Source organism: Corvus cornix, chromosome 4 (genome assembly GCF_000738735.6).
Source record: "Corvus cornix cornix isolate S_Up_H32 chromosome 4, ASM73873v5, whole genome shotgun sequence".
In the NCBI taxonomy this organism is placed as follows: domain Eukaryota; kingdom Metazoa; phylum Chordata; class Aves; order Passeriformes; family Corvidae; genus Corvus; species Corvus cornix.
Window position 1 is genome coordinate 232,205 of NC_046334.1, and position 20,296 is coordinate 252,500.

The 20,296-nt window shown below is 50.1% G+C and overlaps 1 long non-coding RNA gene across 4 annotated transcripts in view; it reads right to left on the minus strand.

Annotated features, from left to right (window-relative positions):
- LOC104698258 overlaps positions 1-20,296 on the minus strand; it is a 225,759-nt gene that overhangs the window by 37,069 nt on the left and 168,394 nt on the right. For all 4 annotated transcript variants that reach the window (XR_002043234.2, XR_005601736.1, XR_005601735.1 and 1 more), the window contains one exon: positions 18,671-18,785. This is a non-coding gene — a long non-coding RNA (uncharacterized LOC104698258). The remainder of the gene's footprint in view (positions 1-18,670; positions 18,786-20,296) is intronic.

Here is a 20,296-nt window from a genome sequence, read left to right on the forward strand (position 1 = left end):
AGCTACAGAGAGCAATCAGGGGCCAAGGAAAGGCTCTCACAATGCTGCTGCAGCATTTAACCCAACACAGCCCTTCCAATCTCCGTGTCCTCCTGCTCCCAGAGATGTCCCAGTTCTGATGTCTCCAAGGGATGTCAGGTGAGTCCAGGGATGTCCCCAGTCCTCACAGAAGGGCTCACACTGGCTAGTGCAGATCAAACCACTCACAGCTTCATCTCCCTGCCAAGGCAGGACTGCACAGAGGGTTCCTCGACCAGGACCTGGGCACTCCTCAGGTGAATTGCCCTGATGAAGGCAACGCTGAGTACATTGACACTGGAAGGTGTTTCTTGTGTCCTCAGAGAACATCTGGAAACCATGCTGGGACATCCACTGCCACCACAACAAGGTCAGGCCCACCAAGGTGTCCACGATCAGGCTCCTCCTCCCAGAGCTGCCAAAACTGCACTTCCCTCCTCTCTTCAGGGATGAAGCTGTGCCTCTGGCATATGCCCCAGCTACAGGAACTTCACCTGTAGGGAGGTGGCCGAGGACTGTTCCAAGTGGCTGATGTGGCACTGGTTGTATCTAGCGTGGCTGATGCCACCCAGGCCTGCTTTCCCCTCCAACCCCACACAGACCCATGCGATCAGTTTAAGTGACAAAACCTCTGCGGGACCAATGAGACTCCCCTGTTACTTCTGTGTGTTTCCTGTTACACAGCGGCTCCTCCCAGCAGCTGAAGTTCAAACAGGACTGGCTTCAAAGGTAAACATTTCTCACAGCTTTCTCATCAACTATATTAAATACAGTCATAACCACCCCCCCCCCCAATATTTTCTGTATTTGCTGAAGGATGACGTCCTCCTTGCCTTCAGCATGTGCCAGATTACTCATAAACCTGGACCATATGCCACTGCAATTTACTGATGGGCCCAAGCTGTTTTGGTAGATACAAAATCCGAGGGGATTAGGGAAGCTCGAGCCGTGCTGAAAACAGAGCAGCAGCAGTGGGGCAGCTGCTTGCTCTCTTTGCTCAGCCTCAATTTAGGTCAGTGGACAAGAGCTGCCCTATGCCAGGCTGGGGAGCCGGGCTGACTGTGGGGGCACACACAGAGGGGACCCCAGCCATGGGTGTCTGCCCCCATGGGGGAGCTCGCCCTTCCACAGGCCAGGTGAGACTACACTGTTTCCTTGGATCTGGAGCCTGGCTGCCAGGCCCAGTGAGGAGCCCTCAGCTCAAAGCCAAAGAGGAGGTGCTTCCCCCCATCCCACGGTGACCCCTGCCTGGCAGTGCGCCTCGGGGTGTGGCAGAGCATGGTGACAGCCAGTGGTGGCTCCAGCAGAGCTCCCTGCTGAGACCCGGCTGGTGGCCTGTCTGGAAGGTGGCCGGTGACTGGCAGGTCACCACAGCTGTGTTTCTGTGACCCTGGCCCTGGGAGGGATGTGTTCAGGGAGGGAAGTACCACCTGAACTGGGGCTTTTCCTGGGTGGGAGTTATGCAGCCCAGAGGTGCTTGGAGCCAGCCCGTGGCTCCCAGGCCAGCACCTTGGCTGCTTCCTCAAGAGCCTGAACCCACATAGAACATGGAACGACAAGACAGATCTGCCGACTCGAGCATTGCCCATTTAACACCTGGAGGGACAAACAATGCAGCTGCACCAAGCAGATACTTATTCGACAGCTTCTTCGCTGGCGCACTGGAACCGTCTTTCGCCTCCACACTATCTTACACAAGCACCTTCCTCACCTTGAACAAAGCCGCTGCTTGTCACCAGGGAATTCCAAAGGACTGCAGAGAGCAACAGGGAGTGGGGACCAGAGTGGTTGAGCACAAGCACCCCACACTACCCCATATGGATGGGAAGCAATCCAAACTATGGCTGCTGCGCATGGAATATCAAACTTCAGTCATGGGAACCTTCTTTCCGGAATATTCCTCCGCTAGGTGTAATTTGGGATTTCTCATCACTTAGAAGATGCTCACGGTCAACACAGCCTGACTGGATTTCCAGCTGTCAGAGCTTCCTCCCACACCACAGTGTACCCCATTGCAAGGAGTTGCTCCTAGGGATTGCATTGCTCGGCACGATTAAGTAGATGAAAGCGCCCATTATGACTTTCAAGTAGGAGTTCACGATTTTAACCTCTCACGTCTCATCTTGACAGCTGAATTGCACCAAAAAACTGCAGACATCTATCAGCCAGGCTCCAGAGGGGCAGCAGCACCTGACCACAAGAGCCTGGCTCAGGCACCCTGTGCCCAGTCCCTGAGAAGGGTGAGGCCATGCTGCATCCCACTGGCTGCCAGCTCTGGCCCCGGGTCCTCGCTGGTGGGGACATCCCTTTGTGCCCGCACAGCATAGCCCAGGGCTCGCAGGGCTGTGCCTGTGAGTCCTGAGCTCACAGCAACAGCTGCCAGGAGACTGAGCACAAGTGTCTACTGGAAGGGTATGGTTGGGCTTTTCTGTGTATTTTACAGATTTTTCTCCTCAAGTTTATCACTGCTATGTCCCAGAGTGACCCCAGACGCCCCACACCTTCCTTCAGCGTCAGAGCAGGCGAGAATGTGCTGCTCCCTGCTCCATGTGCCCAGATGTGCCGTGCAGATGGGTCTGCAGGGAGGGATGGGGTCTGGCTGCCGATCATTGTTTACAACTCTTATTAAACCCATTCTCCTTTCCTAATTATTATAATAGTTCCTGAAAACACCACCCGTGGACTTTAAATGTTTGATGTGTGCTCTAACGAAAGCTGTGGAATTATCCCATGCTTGCTGCCACATGGCCCACACAGCAATGGAGATGCTAAATAATTTTTAAAAATTTATAGTTTACAAGATGTATGTCCCATCTGTGGCAAAGCAGCAGCTCCCAAATGCCCTGAATTTCACTGCATTAACAACACCTCTTAAAACCAACTGGCTGCGCTCCACAGGAAGGTTCAGTAACGACCCAAGGGGTGCATCACAGCGTACACAGGTTGGAGACCGACCTTGTTGGGACCGAACGCCACCGAAGCGCATAAACTCCACAGCCAAACCAAGGGCTTTACACCTCCAAGTAACACACTGCTGCTAAAAGCATTAATCCCATTATTCCAGAGAGACAGAAGTTCCTTTCAGCACCTCTGCCAAAGCTCAGCCCAATCACAGGCACGACAACAAAAACCTGGTGAGTTCAAGTGCAGTGTCCCTGGAATGATCGATCCCGGGAGTGAGATCAGGAGTCGCTTTTTCCCTCCTCTCCCATGAGACGTTCTCTGTCACAAGGCTAAATCACACAAACTGTGCCCAACTTAAAAACTGAGTTTGGGATGGGAGCCAGAGCAGATGGTTAGGAAAGCTAAACACCGCTGATTTATTTCTTACCCTTTATGCAGCAATATTAGAGACAATGGCCCTGATCAGAACAAATGAGAACAAACACGGGGATGCAGACTCAATAGAGAATTAACAACCAGCACTACCAGATTCCATTATGCTGTGATTAATTCTGAATTTGTGGCAGAATTATCAGCAGCAAACCTCTACCTCTAATAGAAGCAGTGCCAAAGCATCCAGCCTTTCAGGGAGGGCTCTTCACTCTGCAAAGGACTCCAACAGGAAAATGGTGTGGAAGATGCCAGGCTCTGTGCTGCAAATTCAGCTGGAAAAGGAACTTACTTGTGCCCCACATCCACCCCAAACCCCAAGAAAACAACAGAAAAGCCTAGACAGACACCAGAAGGAGCTGCAAGTCTCTGAATCAGGGAGGTCTGAGGGATGTCACCTGCAAACCTGAGTGACACAGCCACAAGGCTGTCACCCTCCTTTGCCTGGTCCCTCTTACATGAGCACTGGCCTTCTGCCCCCCGTTTCCCACTAGCCAGAGTGTGAGACTGGGAGGAACATCACCAGGTACTATACAGCCTTCCTCTTCCCCTGCCATGGCAAACTCTGCTGCAGGACATACAGTGGCTTTGGTCACAGGGTGCCTCAGTTTCCCTGCCCCCAGCACACCACAGCCTCCCCCCACAGAGCTCCCTTCCCCTGGCAGGGACAAAAAGTGTGAGACACCCGATGCCTTGTCACCATCAGCATTCCCATAAACAGGCTATAGTAATACTTAACAACTGTTCCCCACTGTGCCGTGTCACCCCTGGCTTGCTTGTCTGCACGGAGGACACCTGGCCTGGGAACTGCTGCCGACAGCCACAGGAAATGGACTTGCTGACGAGGGTGTTCGAAGGCCGTTATTTGTGAAATGCAGCTGAGGTGGGACACAATGAGTTCAGCCCTGTTTTGCTCCATTTCCCATAGCTAAGCACATAGTAAAAGCTGAGTTTATATCCAGAGCTGCCATGCATGAATATCTCATTATAACTGCAAAGACCTTTTATTTGTATCGGGCCCTGCACCAGCACTGTGCTGTGTGTTAATCACCAGAGCTGGGCTCTGTTAATGACCAGCCCTGTAAACCAAATGCAGCAGGTTTGGTTCCTTCCATCCTTGGCCCTCCATGATGGAAAGCAGGGGGCTGCTGCCAGGCTGGGATTTTGGCTGGCACATTGCGGATTATGGGTGCAGTCAATGGCAAGGAATTCCTGCACATCACCAGTGGCGAGACCACAGAGGTGACGTCACGCCCTTAGTTGTGCCTGGCAAAACGAATCCCAGTATGTTACCACAGCCCGCCTTTCCAAGAACTGTTTTTTTTACAGCACTTGATCATTCTGAGGAACAGGCATGAGAGAAAAGCCAGTGTCACTGGTTTGACGGAAGTTTCTTGGGATTTGTTTTAAGACCTTGCTGAAAGTCAGGATTTGTTTCCCCCCACTTCCACACAGGGAAGCTGTTGTTTTCCACCTCTGTGGAAAAGGGCTTCTCTGCACAGAGTTTATCTGCCTGTAACTCCTACAAGGTCCCACCTCCCAGCTCCTCCAAAACATCCCTAAAGCAGAGCCAAGAGAGAATGGAGCAGCTGGGAGGAGGTGGGGGACATTTAAGGAGTGCCTGCAAAGGCTATGAACTGTTTTTCCTTCTGGAAAGCTGAAGGCTTGGTAAAAAAGGGACAAGAGTGAAGGCACATGGGAGGGAAATCCAAACACAAAGATGGAGCCAGGTGATGCAATGAAATACCAGCACACAAAACATACAGATGCTTATGAGGTAACACAAACCTCCAACCCAGATGTCTTTTACAAAGCCAAATCCTTAAAAACCCTCAGTGTCTTTTTTCCTTTCACGAACATTGATAATTTGGAAAACTCTGGGCTGGAAGTTGCTCCAGCTGTTTATGCTCCAGGGGCTGTGGCTGCAGTGAGTCAGCCGCATGCAGGGACCTTGTGAAAACTGCGTGCAGAGCCCAGCAGTGGCTGCCAGCACAGCACTGAGACAACACGGCAACTCTGCTTTTTGCAGCTACTCGGACCCCCTCCTATGTGACCCAAACACCTTTCTCCTTCCCTCCTGGGTTTTGGTTCCAGCTTAAGAGCCTGTGGAGTGAGAGAAAAGCTGAAACAACTTTACTGCTCAGCCAGGCCAAGCAGGGACCTTGCCTGAAACTCCTCCAGTTTGCTGGACTTGTAGTTTGGCTCCAAGCCAGTACTGAGCTGTAGCCACAAGGCTGGAGCCAGCTCTGGGATCACCCCGAGAGCCAGGCAGTCCCTACACTCCATGTGGGGTTATGCAGCAGTTACTACACCCAGAAACTGGCCTCCACACCCACATTTTGGAGCTTGTAGCACTTGAATGACTCACCATGGAACATGAGCACCTGCTTTAGCGATCTGTGGTCAGGAAAGCTTAGGAGACATAGACCTGGCAGTGCTTTTGGCAAGACAGCAGCAAAGTGGTGGTTCAGAAGTTCAGGGGTTTGACTCTTCAAAGGGAACAATTAGCACAGCTCTTCAAAGTATACATGGAGTGATGGGAAGGAATGGGATGTCTCCATACAGCCTTTAGCAAAACCCAAATCTAACTCATGCCTATATAAAAGTTGCTGCTCTTAAAAATGGTGCGAATAAAACCGGTGTAAAGATGCTGAGAAATAGCAGTGGGAAAAGTGCTCTGAAGTGTTTTGAAGTCAAGAGCACCTTTAGAATGGGAATTCCCAGCTCACAGATCCAAACAAAGCTCCCCCTTCCCAAGAGCCAATGGTGACAGCAGGACCAGGGATCTGCTCCGTGAGGAGGGACAACATGGCAGTGGTACAGCCTCAACAGCTTCTGTCCTGGCTGCGGCAGGGCTCCTGGGGAGGGGTTCACGCTCCGTTGCTCCCCACTTCCATCTTCTTCTGTTCCAGGGGCAGGGGGATGGATGGGACATGCTAGGAGATGCGACAGTGACACATGTCTGGCTTTGGCAGTCACCCCATGTGTTCTTTGGCCCTGGCAAGACAGCAGAGCTCAGGCTCTCTCCTTTCCAAGTGGCTGTGGAAGGAGAGCTGCCCTGGGGAAGCCAGCAACATGGACACGAATGGAAGGAGAGCTCTGACCTCAAACCTGAGCTCTGATTCCACGAGGAAAACCCCACCAAAATTAGATAGAAACCGAGATCACATTTGAGAGATCCACAGGGCAAACACACATCTGCAGGTCTTCTGTGGGGCCTCTAAGTCACCCACTTGCTTTATACCAGGAAGAAAACAGAAGCAGCAAGGGCAGTGCCTTCCTCATGGGTTACAAACTGTTCTAGCTCGGGGTATTCATCAATGCGCAATAAAGCTCTGCCTCCTGCTAGTAGGTACAGAACACGATTCCTATCTTTAACCCAATCCCATTCACTGGGATTCCCCATGCTGGGAAGTGCGGACCAGTGCCCTCTCTCTCTCCACAGGCACTGATGGCATTTTTGGCTTGACACCCTCCTGACATGTACACAGGAGAAATTCTTTCTGCACAGAGCAGGAATGAGACAGGGGAGTAAAACACTGAATAACCCAGGAATTCTTGTTACATCCAATGCAGTATCTTTCTTGGGGTAGGGAACTTGCACATGTTTTCTCCAGCTTCTATAAATATTTTATCTAACCCATTTCCTTACCTAAGGAGACTTGGATATCAAAATAAATGAAATAAATGCAGCTCTGCTGTGGGTTTTGGTAGAATCCCTGACAACTGTGGCAACTGCTGGAGAGTTGGTATTCCTCTTAAAAATCCCCTATTTAATTCCCGCTAACATGATTAGGTCCTGAAGCACAGATACATTCAATCACCACCTCGGAGTACCTCGTAAATCTCTGCTCAGTATCAGAACAGTAACGACGCAAAGAACCTAAAGTGCTTTAGGTAGAATATTCCTATTTGCTGCGCTTTGAGCACGCAGTGTGCTGGCCCACATGAGGGTGCAGGAACAGCCCTAAATTCCTCTCAGGAAAACTGGGCTGTGATAAGCACCTGCCAGCTATGCTGGACTTGAGCACCCAGGTACCTGTACCATCCCTTTCACCGGCTGTCACCTCTGGGCTCCTCAGCCACCACAGCTCCCCCACCTTCTCTATCTCCCCCAGCTGTGCCTGAGATCCCATGCCCTAAAACCACTTTCGAAACTGAGCTGGTTAAACTGCTGGAAGTGTCTGTATGGGTGAACGGAAATCCATTTCACTCCAGTTCATGTCAAATACAGTTTAAATCCCCAAGGGATCTGACTAAGTTACATGAGTATCAGACGTGGTTACAGTAAGTGCCTGTGAGAGTTTCTCCACCAGAGTGGTGGGATACATTACAAAACCAGTTTATACCAGCACTGCCTTGTCTGAATCTCACGTTTCTGCCACTGATACTCTATCTGATCTAGTGCGAGGTGTCCTACGTGCAGCGGCTCACTCAGCCAGGGACTGTGAGGCAAAGCCACCAGTGCAGGTGAGAGAAGAGTAGCTTTAAAGGATGAACAGAAGCACAAAACCACCCTATGCTGACAGGGACACAATGCATTCAGCTGTCAGCTCTGCAGGTAACCAAAAGTGTGTGGTTTGGGGGGGCTCTGGGGAGTACAGAACTGGGATGGAGGGTTTGGACAGCAACTGACAGGGAAGGATGCTTGGCGGCCCATGAGGAATTGTTTGATCTTACCAAGGGCCTCTCCTGAAATGCTTGGCAGGTGTGAAGTGAAGCAGAAGAAATGTGGACAAAAATATGCTGCATATTGGTTTGGCTCTGAATGGCACTTGCAGCTTGGCCACATGAAAGGACCTTGCATGTTTACGCCCTGTGAATGCAGATGTGGAGACTTGCTTAGAGAAAACACGGAATGCTGGCCTTGAAATCTTCATTCACATCCAACTTCCAAATGACAAACAAAACACTTAACACTGATAAATTAAGTCAGCAGTGATTCATTAGGACCAGCAGAAACACAAGCCGTGCCACAAACAATTCTCAACTGAAATTTAAAACTTCCTGTATGCAATTTGTGTGTGGCCAGCAGGCCGAGGGAAGGGTCTCCCACTCTCCTTTGCTCATTTCAAGATAAGTAGCAGCATGTCCTAAGGCGGCCATGCCTGCCCACGGCAGTTCCGAGATGCCTTCAGCCTTGTGCCTCAGCCCAGAATTTGCACGTGCTTCCCAAGAGGAACCTGCCCGTGTTGACCCGGGCCTGGAATCAAGGACACTGGCAGGCTCCAGTGACAAGCACGGTGGCCGCGGTGCACTGCTCCGGTTCCCTCCGTGCGACAGCCAAGCTCCACTGGGCTGTGCCCATCGCCCCTGCCCGCCCTCCCCGTGGCCCGGTCATCTCCGAGGTGTGAGGAGCATCAGCCAGAGCCACGCAGAAAATCACAGGTTCCCGAGTGACCATTCACACCCCTCCAAGTGCAAACGCTGCTGCTCTGGGCTCAGGAGCCAGCATTCCATGACACCTCCCTCACATAGGCTCCCATGCCTCGGGAGAGCCGAGCCAGCCCGGTCCCCTCGTGCACCCTGCCTGACAAACTTGCCGCGGCTGTGACCTTGCTGCTGTCCTCTGGCCGCAGCCCCCTCGGGAGGAGGCACGCGGAACGGGGACACCAGCCAGGAGCTGGGCTGCGGGACACGGAGCTAGACACGCACAGGGAGCAGGCACTGTGCATGCATGGCTGGTGACCTGTGGGACTCAGGCTGGCAGCTCCTCCAGGGCCCGGGACTTGGCAGGCTCCGCTCCCAGCCCCTTCTGTGCAGCCACAGGCAGGTGCCAAAACGCTGCCCAGCCTGGATGCACTTCAAAGGGTGAGGGGAAGCTGGAACTGGGCTGCACCAGAGCCTGTGGGCTACCAGGACTGTCTCCCAACACCTCCATCTGCTGTCACCTCACCCCATGGAAGGAACTTGCTTATCACAGCAGCATCAAGTTCACAACCTCTTTCCTACCATTTCACACTGACTGTTTCTCAGCAGAAGGTGGTAGTGAAGAATCAGAAAAGTTTTAGCAATCTCCTGAGCATGAGGCCAACAGAAAAGGAAAGAAGGCACCCTACCCAGAACTACAGACTCCAATTAGTCACCAAAAACAAGGAACTTGACAGTTGGACACAGAGAGACTGGGGTAAAACACGGCAAATACCTGAAAATCAAGGCACATAAATGGCAAAGACTGAATTTGGAGCAAAGAGTAAGAACTAGTATATGCTAGACTGAATAAATGAAGCAAGACATGGACAACAAAGAGGGCTGTGTCAGAGACTGAAATAGTTCATGCCTCAAACATTGATATAAAGTTTTAAACTGTATAAAGACCACCCCTCCCTAAGGGATGCCTGATTGGAACTTTGGACTGGAGATTAGATAAATGGAAACCCATGCTTCAATCACTCAGGCCTAGGAAAAATCAAACAAGGCTGGGGGGAAAGGAATGCATCCACAAGGGAACCAAACCCAGAAGCCGTGCTAAGAGACTCAACCTCTGGCTGAGTTTGGGGTGGGGGAGACCACAGCCCGCAGAATCCAGGTTTACACAGACTCCCCCCACAAAATGACAGGGGGGAGGAGGTTTTGGGTGTAGCCTCTGGTCAGAGGCAATAAACACCCATCCTCCCTAACACAAACTGGCCCAGCTGTGGAACCCCCACCCCCACAGGCCACATCCATGGGACTTACACGTGAGAGGCAGCTGAGAGGGTGTCATAATCCATCAAAGACTCCCTGAAGTGCCCCCCCAGAGGCCTTGCACCACAGGATTGCACTGGATACAACAGATCTGGAGTCTGTTGCAAGAGACTGCCCCCCCACCCCCCGGCGGGGGACGTACCTGGACATTGCCACCTGGCATGAGCATATATTAACCCATGGGATTCTATGCTTTGGGGGACCTTCACCACCAGGAAGACCAGCTGGAGAGGATCAGCAAGACGCCAGTGGGATCCTCGGAGCGGTGATAGTCTTTTTACTCAGATTCTGTCACTCTCTTTCTGTCCCCCCACCTCTCTTCTATTTTTCTCTCTCTCTCTCTCTCTCTCTCTCTTTTCCTCTCTCTTTCATATTTACTATCAAATAAAACCCGTACTATTGATATTGGCATATAGTCTTGTTTGCATCTTAATTTGGGCAGAGGCATTTCTAAGAACTTTAATGACCGGATCATGATAGGCTGGGACACACACAGAAGTTTTCCAAACGGGGCTTACTAAACCTCCCAGGTGCCTCCATCAACCAGCACAAGTGTCTCCCTCTGTGCCACAAAGCACGGCCAGTTCCCTTCTGTACCCTATGCTGTCTTTCCCTTTTAAGTGTATTTTTTCTAGGCTTTGGCACCATCAATTGGTGCTCCATTTGACAGCTTTGCCCAACAATAGCCTGGACACAAATGAGCTAATTGCACAGTGTGTGTGGGTGTTTAAAAACACAAAATAAAACTCAGACAATGGTTCCCTGCTGAACCAGCTCTTCAGCCAGCACAAATCCACTTCTACGTGAGGGCAATGCACAGCCAGGCACACTCCAGCCACCCAAATCCCAGGAGACACGCTGTTCTGCAGAGGGGACCGTAAGGCTATTATTACAGACCCATCTCCTCACTGAGGGGGTGCCATGGGAGCACCTGGGGGGGAACCTGGCACACTCGACACTTGATCCCAGTTTAAGCAACATCCTTCGTGACAAAGAATAGTTGCCATTGCAAACGTCCATCACCCAAGCTCCATTCACTTCCCTGCATGCAGGGCGAGGGCTGGTGGCATCGGGAAGTGAGCCGGGCTCCCTAAAACAAGGTGGCTTGCTCTGGGAGGGTTATTGCCAACGTTATTGCCATCCAGGTATAAATATGTACATGGCCCATCATTTTCTTGTAACAAATGGTGAAAGCCACTGCGGTGACAGTGAGGCAGCGCGGGAGCAAGGTGACTTTATCACCTACCCATGACTATGTTTCTCAAGCAGCCTCCTCACCAATCCGGAGCCCTCCGTGATCATTAGTTCCTGCACATGGCAGCAATGAAATTGTCCCTTAAAGTAAATCATTCATGGATTTTTATAATCCGAAATAAAATTTTCTAATATTTTTTTCCTAAGTTTTCCAGGTTTAAGGTTTTAATCTTTTATTATTTATTGTGCAGCAGTTGTGACGGGCATGATGAGCAGCCCGGCGTAAATAGTCATCGGTGGAGGGTCGGTGCCTGACAATGCTGCATTGAATAAATTAATTTCTTTTCTTTTTCTTATTACTCCATCCATGTTCTCTCTGAGGGGAGTTGAATACACCCAGAAGAATGAAAGAGTAAAACAAAACAAACTAAAGCTGCACTTTGGCTTCTGGGTGTTTTCCTGCCTGGTGGCTGAGGCTGCTGATAAATATTCCCTGGAAATGGTACTGAAGGAGAAAATGGCATATAGATATATTTTCCTTTCTTCCTTCACACTCAGAGCATCAAATTCAAAAGACAACAATTTTCTGCTGCTTGAGATGCAGAGTGTTCCTCTATTTCTGCACTCTCCAGGATTTATTGCTCTTTTAAACTACTGCAAACACTATTCAACCTCTGCTACCTTTACCTCTGGTCATTTCCTTTCGCCCACCAGAGCCTGAATTACCGCTAATCACAGCAAAACACTGGACATTCTCCTAACTGTAGGCTTAAAAATAAGCCTCTTTCCACAGAAATAGACATAAAATATCTCATTAGACCAACAGCACTACCAGGCACATTCCAGCCTAGAGAACAAAAAAATTTATGTTATGCATCATTTCTTTCTACCTAAATTCTCTGACTCCTGGAACTCTGAGGTGGAACATCCTGATGTGCCTGCAGGACCCACTTCCCTGTGGCACAATAATGCTGTGAATAGAGGACTCTCCAAATTGCACACTACAGGTGACACAATAATGCCAGGAATTGGGGACTCTCCAAACTGTACACTACAGGTAGCAAAACTATGCTCTGTCTTGTTGGCACAGTAATGCTGCCACTTGTTTTCTCTTGGAAACAACTTCCCCTTTAATTTCCCTCTGCATTCAGACTGTACAATAACACCAGGTACCATTTCCCTATACAAGAATCCTACAGTATTTCAATTAAAATCTCTCATCTTTGGACCATTTTTTTCCTGGACACCCCTCCAGTTCCACTCACAGCCGAGGCGCAAAACCCAATTAGTTATTAATTGAGGCACGTTAAAATTCATTAACTCTGCTTGTGAAGCTGAAGCTATAATTAACTGTCTGCCCAGGCTTTTGTTCTTTCATCTCCAGGTGGAAGGTCCCACAGTTAATAGGATAAGGCAGGATCCCACCTCCTCTCTGTAGCAGACAGCCCAGCTCTGGTGCAATAGAAACGTCCCACTCCAACGCTGTCCTTGCAACTGCTGCCTATCCTGTGCCTCAGGTCAACCGGGGCACATTTGGAAAGAGTGGGAGCATTAAAAAACCTTGTGGAAATATTTTGCAAAAGGCCATTTCCCACAGGCTCACCGTCCTACTGCAGGATGGCCCCAGCACCTTAATGTTCGAGAGGTGCTAAAAACACAGCTCAAGGCAAATCCTGTTTCACACGTGGAGCAGCACCAAGCTGACCTTTACTGTAAAACAAGCATGGGGATTCACGCCCATGTCAGGTCCCTGTGGCAGCCTTGGCTCCGGCAGCTGCACACGCTGCTGCACCTCCACTGGCGTGTGAGGAACACAGCCAAATCTAACCTGCATAAAACTGGCTCTTCCCAACTGGAGCTGCTTTGGGGGGAATTTCATGGACAGCTCAGTGGAAGCGACTTCCCACTTCCGCTATGAACCGTCCTTGGCAGAATGGGAATAATTTGCATTTAACCAGGGATGTGGTGGATTCTGTGTCCATAAGGACCATCAGCAAAGAGAATACGAGGAAATGGTGTAAACCAAGAGGAAAGAGGGATGTCTTGTCCTGGATGTTTTTACACCCCATGGAGCCAGGGCTGTCAGGGGCCAGGGCACGTCAGAGCAGAGGTGATGGAGCCAGAACAGTTTCCACTCCTTTCGCCACGCCTTCCCCCCCCCCCCCATTCCCTGTTCCTGCAATGTGCCAGCCTACACATTGGAGCTGGCACCAAGGAAGCTGGCTGGTGCCAGGAAACAAGTCTGGTGCAGATTATTTCCCGGCTGGAGCAGTGAGGGCTCCACAGAGACTCTGAGAGTTGCAGTATGGTTGCTCTCCCCACTCTTGCTGCCCCACGAGTGGACGGGTGCAGCCCTCTGAGAGCAGTATGAGGATCTGGATGAACTGCATGGGTTCCAGGTGCCAACTGGGAGACATTTGGGGAAGGATCATTTTCTCTTCCCAGAGCCAGAGGCAGCAGCAGCAAAGGAAAATGAAACTGGAGATCAGAGAACAGACTGAACAGTCCAATTTCTGCAGTGCCCTGTGTGGGCACTACAATTTGTCAGACCATTCTACCTCACAGAGCACATGGGCACAGACTGTCTATCCCAAAGACATGGCCTTGGAGGGGTTCCCTGCATCCCAGCAGTCCCAGAGCTCCGTTTGGATCCGCCCCGATCCGTCCATCCGGCAGAGCCCCTGGGAGTTCCTGACTCATCCCGCCAACTGACTCGCAGCAGCACCAATCAATTCATGTCCCTGTGTGAGGAAAGCAAACACGGGCCTCTGTGAAAGCCAGGAAAAAAATGGCAGTGACCTTGCCCAATTTCTCACATGGCTCCATATCCATCACACCCATCCCATCCCCATAAGCTGCACAAGGAGCTCTAATGCCAGTATTGATGATGCTGTCAAGCCTTCACAAAAGGTGCCTGACAGCCCCGTGTAAGGCAGAGATACGGGGAGCTCAGGCCATCAATAGCTTCAGAAGTCTCACACAGAAACCTCCGCTCAGTGCAAGCACAGACTGCCAACAGCTTCTTCCTCCCTTTCCCTAATCTTGTGAGGATAAATGCCCACAAGAGTCAGCCACCTCGTACTCTGCTACAAATACATTCATTTTCACAAGAGAAACCAAAACCATTAAAGGCCTGTTTCTGCCCAGGAGCACTGGGGGCTGGGACTTTGCCACTCTCCCTTGGAGCAGCAGCTGAACAGGACATAGAGGATGGTGACAATCCACCTGCACCTCCACCTTCCAGGCTGGGAATGCCACCGTGGACTCTCACCTGCCATCACTGGGCCTCCTCGCCTGGGTCTGTGAGCTGCCAGGCCCCTCACCCAGCACCTTGGCTCTGCCCAAAATGCAGGTGGTTTCATTACTTCATCAAAATATTAATGGCCATGTTTTAAGATCAACATTTGTTTTGCCAGAAGCAATGAATAATGCGAACAGCACCACCTCAAATCGTGACTATTTTACTTAGATCAGAGGCGGAGAGCCACCCGCTGATCCCATGCCAAAACTGAGGGAAAATAAAACGCCTTTGGAGCTTGTGAGAGGGAATAGGTACAAAGGCACAGGGAATGAATGGCTCTGTTTATCAACAAAACGCAGAGTCAACACAGCCCTGGGTCCCCAAACTGCACTGGCCAAAGACCCCTATATCTGCTGTGCCCTCGGAGCCTGTGCCTCCAGAGCTTGGAATGCCTGTTTCTAGGAGAAACAAGTTTCCTGGTTTGCTCCTTTCTGAAAGCAGTGACCCAAAACCTCTATCATTAGTAACAATAATTAAAAGGTGCCATAAGAAGGAGTGTATGGATGGTTGCCACTACAAAGAACAGTCTCATTAATTTAGTACAGATTTTAAACTTGGCTTCATCGGGACATGGCTGTTGAAGGCCATTTAGGACTCAGGGGATACGCTGTGCTTCGGGCTCCCCCAGGACTGTCAGGAAGACAGGAGGCAAAGAAGACCTGGTGGCTGCTGTGTAGTTTTGCCCATGCAGCCAGAGAAAGTATCATTTTGTCAGTCCTTCAGACAAGAAAAAACATCCTTTCTCTGAACCTTTCTCATCAACACACCCTTAATAGAGCTTTTTTTAGCTGGGACACAGGAATGACCCAACAGCCCTAAGCTAAGTGATAACTCAGGACAGGCACTGGGGAGAAGTTCCTGTGTCAGACAGTGCCCACAAAGCAGAGTTAATAACCAATAATCACAGACCCAGCAGACAGGAAGTACCCAGCAGCCTCTCCAATGGAGCACAGACAGGGAGATAGGAACACAGCTCTAACAGCTGGCTTGGGAATGCTCCCAGAGCCAATTCCTGACATCACACACAACTGGGAAGGCAGATTTGTAATTAAAGTCTACTTTAAGATAAACAGAAAATCCCTGTCATGAATCATGGCTTTTATTACACACATTATGGAGCTATTGGAGCTACCTGATTTCCCTGACTGCCTCTTCCTGGCAGTCCGAGAGCTCCCAAGGATATCTCTGCAGAAGAGCACATGGAGTCAGGAGGAAAAAGCCCTTGGGAAGCACCATGTGCAGGAAACTTCCCAAAAGATGGGGCTGTGGGCTCCCCACCCTCCTCACAAGGACCATCAGCTGAGACCAGCAACCACTTAATATTTCCCAGCTACAGAATAGTCGGAGCACGTGGCAGGTGCTTGGAATGACAAGCAAGGCCAAGGCCTGCAAACAAAAGATGTGGGCCACCACGTGGAGGCTTTCTGGGCCACCTCCAGCCTCCTGCAGTCCCTGAAGAAAGCAGCTTTAGAAATCAACATACTAGTATTTTTGCCTCAGAAAAATACTTGCATCCAAGCACAGTTTTACATTAAGTTGTTCTTACTTATCATGACATTTCTGGGATGCTTTGAGGCATGTACCCCAAAGAAGGCGGCTGTGCTTTTTATTTCGCATCTGGGAATTGCCTGTGCTCTCCTTTACCAGCTGCACCTTTGTGCTATGTTTGCTTTTCTCCTAATTGAATTCAGAAGAACAAGTTCGGGTCTCTGAACAGAAGCCATCCAGAGTGAGGTATCGGGGTTAAATCCACCCTGCACAGTAAAAGCAAATTAATGTAGGCTGATAAAGCATGAGCCGTCAGTTGCCAGGAATCCACTAAAGCCTGCAGAGATTTATTCCTGCACTGCATTTCAAGAACAAGGCCGGCCTGGGTCCCCCCAGCCCAGCCTGGCTCCCTCCAGCTCAGCCCAGCCCAGCCTCATTGCACACAGGTCCGGATTAGGTTTCTCAGCTAAATGTAAATAAAGGGTTTTCTACTTGCTGCTAACACTGTACATGGAAAGAGCAGTAAGGAACCTTTACTCTAAAAGCAACTTCTGGTGCATGGATTCCTATGTCACCAAAGTAAGACCTGGAAGGCCACCGGTCTTGCAAGCAAGTGCAGATCCCCAACGCTTAAACAGCCAAGTAACAGAGTCCTGTGTTCTACATTACTGCCTGCGATGTTCTTCTTCAGCCTGTTATTATTGTACAGATCTTTACATACCCAAAGATCACCCTCACTTCCAGAATTTCTTCAGACATGGTCTAACCACACCTCCTGTGCCCATGCTTGCCACCAGCCACAGCATCAGGTTCCCACAGGCACCCACGGGCTGTGCTGGGATGAGCCAAGGCACAGCTCGGGGTGCAGCAGCCCCTCCTTGCCCACCTGACCCAGCAGGTACACAGAGCCCAGCATTGCCAGGGGATCTGGCAGCGACCAGTGCTGCCAATTGGACACCTGTAGCTCCAGGATCAGGGAAAAAAATACATGTTTTATGACTAGGATCTAAAGCAAATTTTATTGGGAGCTTTTATGTTGGTAGCTTTGAGTAGTTTTTATAGAGAGGAGTTCTGAAAACTGCCATAAAATTTTGCCTTGGGGGTTATGATTACATTTGTATCTCTCCCAAACTTAGATAAATAAAGACGACAGTTTTTACTGTAGAAGCTTAAAAGGTTAGAGTGGTATTTGGTCTGTGATGAACCTTTTATAGAGATGATGTTGTAAGAATTTATTCTTAAATATCAATAAAAAAATACAACTTAACACTTCTTGATAAAGCTATGGTGATTAGAAGAGCTGTCAAAGAGGTGGCAGCACTGCTGGTGGCTTCCTTCCTGCTCAAATCATGCTTTAGTACATTTTTGGTTGCTGGAAACTATTAACTAATTTGCATTCTGTCAGAGGAAGAGTGTGCTTTCTAAGGACAGTGCTTTGTGGTGTCCCAGGATTTGAGATGAGATTCACCTCACAGCTGATTTTGGGGTAAGCTGATACACCTCCCTTTAGGAGGGACCTTGTACAGTTCTGTCTCTTTATACTTTTGCAAAAGGTAAATGAGACACACCACCTGTTTTAGGCAGCCCAGCCCTGCCCTGAGCTCAGCACACTCAGCTGCCCAACAGCCCGTGCTCAGGCTGTGCCCCTGCCCCACACCTGCCCAGCACTGGGGTACCTCAAGCCTTACCTGCACAATTCCTGTGTGATTCAGCACCTCTGTAACAGCAGCAGGCCTTTCCCAAGAGGCATTTCCCAAGGTCTCCTCTCCCAGACCCCACACCCACAAGGACTGTCAGAAGGACTGTCAGAAGCCTACAGGGTGTGGGGTCCAAGCCCCCCATGTCACAAAGAGGTCCCAGTTCCAGGAACACTGTGCACTGGTTGAAACAGGCACTGCAGCTGGTCTCGGGGGAGTGAGGCACACACAACATTACACACTGATTTTCAAACACACACCACCTTGTGTGAAAGTGAATGCTTGAACACTGGAAACAAGGACTGTTGAACTTGCTCTCCCTCCATCAAGCACAGCCATATCAGGGTTTTAAATTTCAACAAAAAGTAGTGATAATCTTATTTGTTTCAGACAGGCTGACTAATAAGTGAGGAGAACTCCCTCAAAGCCTTCAGCGGAGCAGCTCTTGGCCAAGTGCAGTGTGGGCAGATTGAACCCTGCGCGAAGTCTCTATCAAATCAGGTGGTCTTGAACACACATCTGAACAAAACCTTCGCCCACAAATATCTTAACTGAAACAAACTGGACACCATCAGTAAGAAATTACACACATTGTGACAAGTGTTCACAGTGAACCAGTGCTCTGCATAACTGGCAACAGACACAAAGTAAAATGGAAATCACAGCATCCAAAAGGCGGTAACAAAGGCACGTGCACAGAAACAAGCTGCTTTATTTTTTTTTAAACCCCCTCCCTCTTACCTTAATTTCTTCAGTCCAACGCTGCTCAAACAGGATCACTGTTCTGTTCCAGCCATGAGAAGAAAGGTGGATGTCCCGGAACACATTTGGAATCACAGTGTTTGCATCTGTTTGTGTGCTTCAAGTCAGTGTTAACGTGTGTTTGTGTGCTTAGGTGTTAATCTGTTTTTCCATGTGTTTAATGTATAAATAAGACTGGAATATCTCCTACCTTAGCCATCACCTCCTGCTGTGCCTCATGGTTGTCACCTGACAGGTCACAAGGTGGCTGTGCCGGGTCACCGGAGGTCCAGAGGAGACAGCTGGGCCACAAGGCACTGCAATGCCTGCAAAAGGATGGTGCAGGGTTAGCCAAGCCACATGAAAGTGCTTAAACATTTCACGATCAAAAATCTTTCATTCAGCACACGCCTGAGCCCCAAAGACACAAGTTAAACATGTGCTGAAGCACCTTGGTCAAACAATAAACATTCCCCAATTCACTTGTACCCACAGAGGATGGGTAGCCCAGAAATGCACAGCCACCCCCAAAGCCAGGCACTTTCCAGCAATTAGAGGTTGACCAGCCGCACACAGAGTGAGGGGTAAAAAGCAAATGTTGCCATCTCAAAGCTCAGGAGAACTCATGAAAAATGTTTGCATCCATTATTACCTGGGGACTTAAAGATACATGGTTTTATTAAGAACATGTGTCTTCAGTGTTTCTGGGTGAAGGAAAGAAGCTTAAATCGTAATGTAATTTATTTGTTATGAATTGTCTCTTTAGGTCTTGCTACAGCTATTACTACTTAATTGTGTCCATGTAAGGCTTAAAAACGTCACTGACAATGACACAGAGTTTCATCCCAAGCCAAAATAAAAGAAATCCAGTAATTCAAGGGAGGTCTTTGTGTTGTTTTAAAGCAGAGCTGGCTGGTAGGACTCGAGCCTGTCCTCAGCTGAGGACTGCTCGGCTCTGCAGGCTGTGTGGTTGCTGGAAGTGCTGCCTGGCCCTTGACACTCTCCCCCAGACTCCCAGCTTCCTGCAGGCTGATCATCAGCTATTCCAGTAACTCCTGCAGGCACTCCAAACAGCACGTTTCACATCCTCTGCCTGGCTCCGAGGACTGCAGCAGGTGGATATTGCCCACGGGTGAACAGGGTTTCAGAGGCAGCGGAACGTCGCCGGCAGCTGGAGGCTGAAGGCAACAAGCCCGATCAAAGGAGCTGCTGTTACCTGAGGCCATCCCAGCGCTGCCCCTCCGGAGAGACGCTGTGTGTTTGCTGTGCTCACAGTGTTCCTTGGGATGCTGGGGACTGTCTGTGCATGGGGCTTGGGGGGGGCTGCCCCAGCACCTGGGCCCCCGGCTCTCCGGGGTGAAAACCAGGAGCCACGGTGGTGCAGGAGGGAGGGACGCAGCCTTCATCACCCCAGCGCACAGGGGAAGGGGAGGCACTGTCATCATTCTGCTGGGGATGTGCCCAGCAACAGAGAACTGAGAAATGCCAAACAGAACAAGCCAGCTGAAGCAGGAAGCCTCCAGAACACCTTCACTCAGTTTTGCGTTCTTTCCTTTCTTTTTCTTAAATAAAAATGTTCTGCTTGCCCCAGGCTTTACAGTGCTGTGCTGGTGGGCAGCACCCTAAGCCCAGCCCTTGGATGGGATGAGCAGAGACTCCACACGACATGAGGCTCCAGTCCCAGCACCAGCTGTGTGCAGCCCGGTTCCAGAGCCCCAGTTCAGGGATGTGCAGGCTCAGGACACCAACAGAGGCATTTGGATACCACATGCCTTGTTTATCACAATTCTGGCAGAAGTGCTCGTGCTCCACGTGGGTAGGACACCGAGGAATGTCT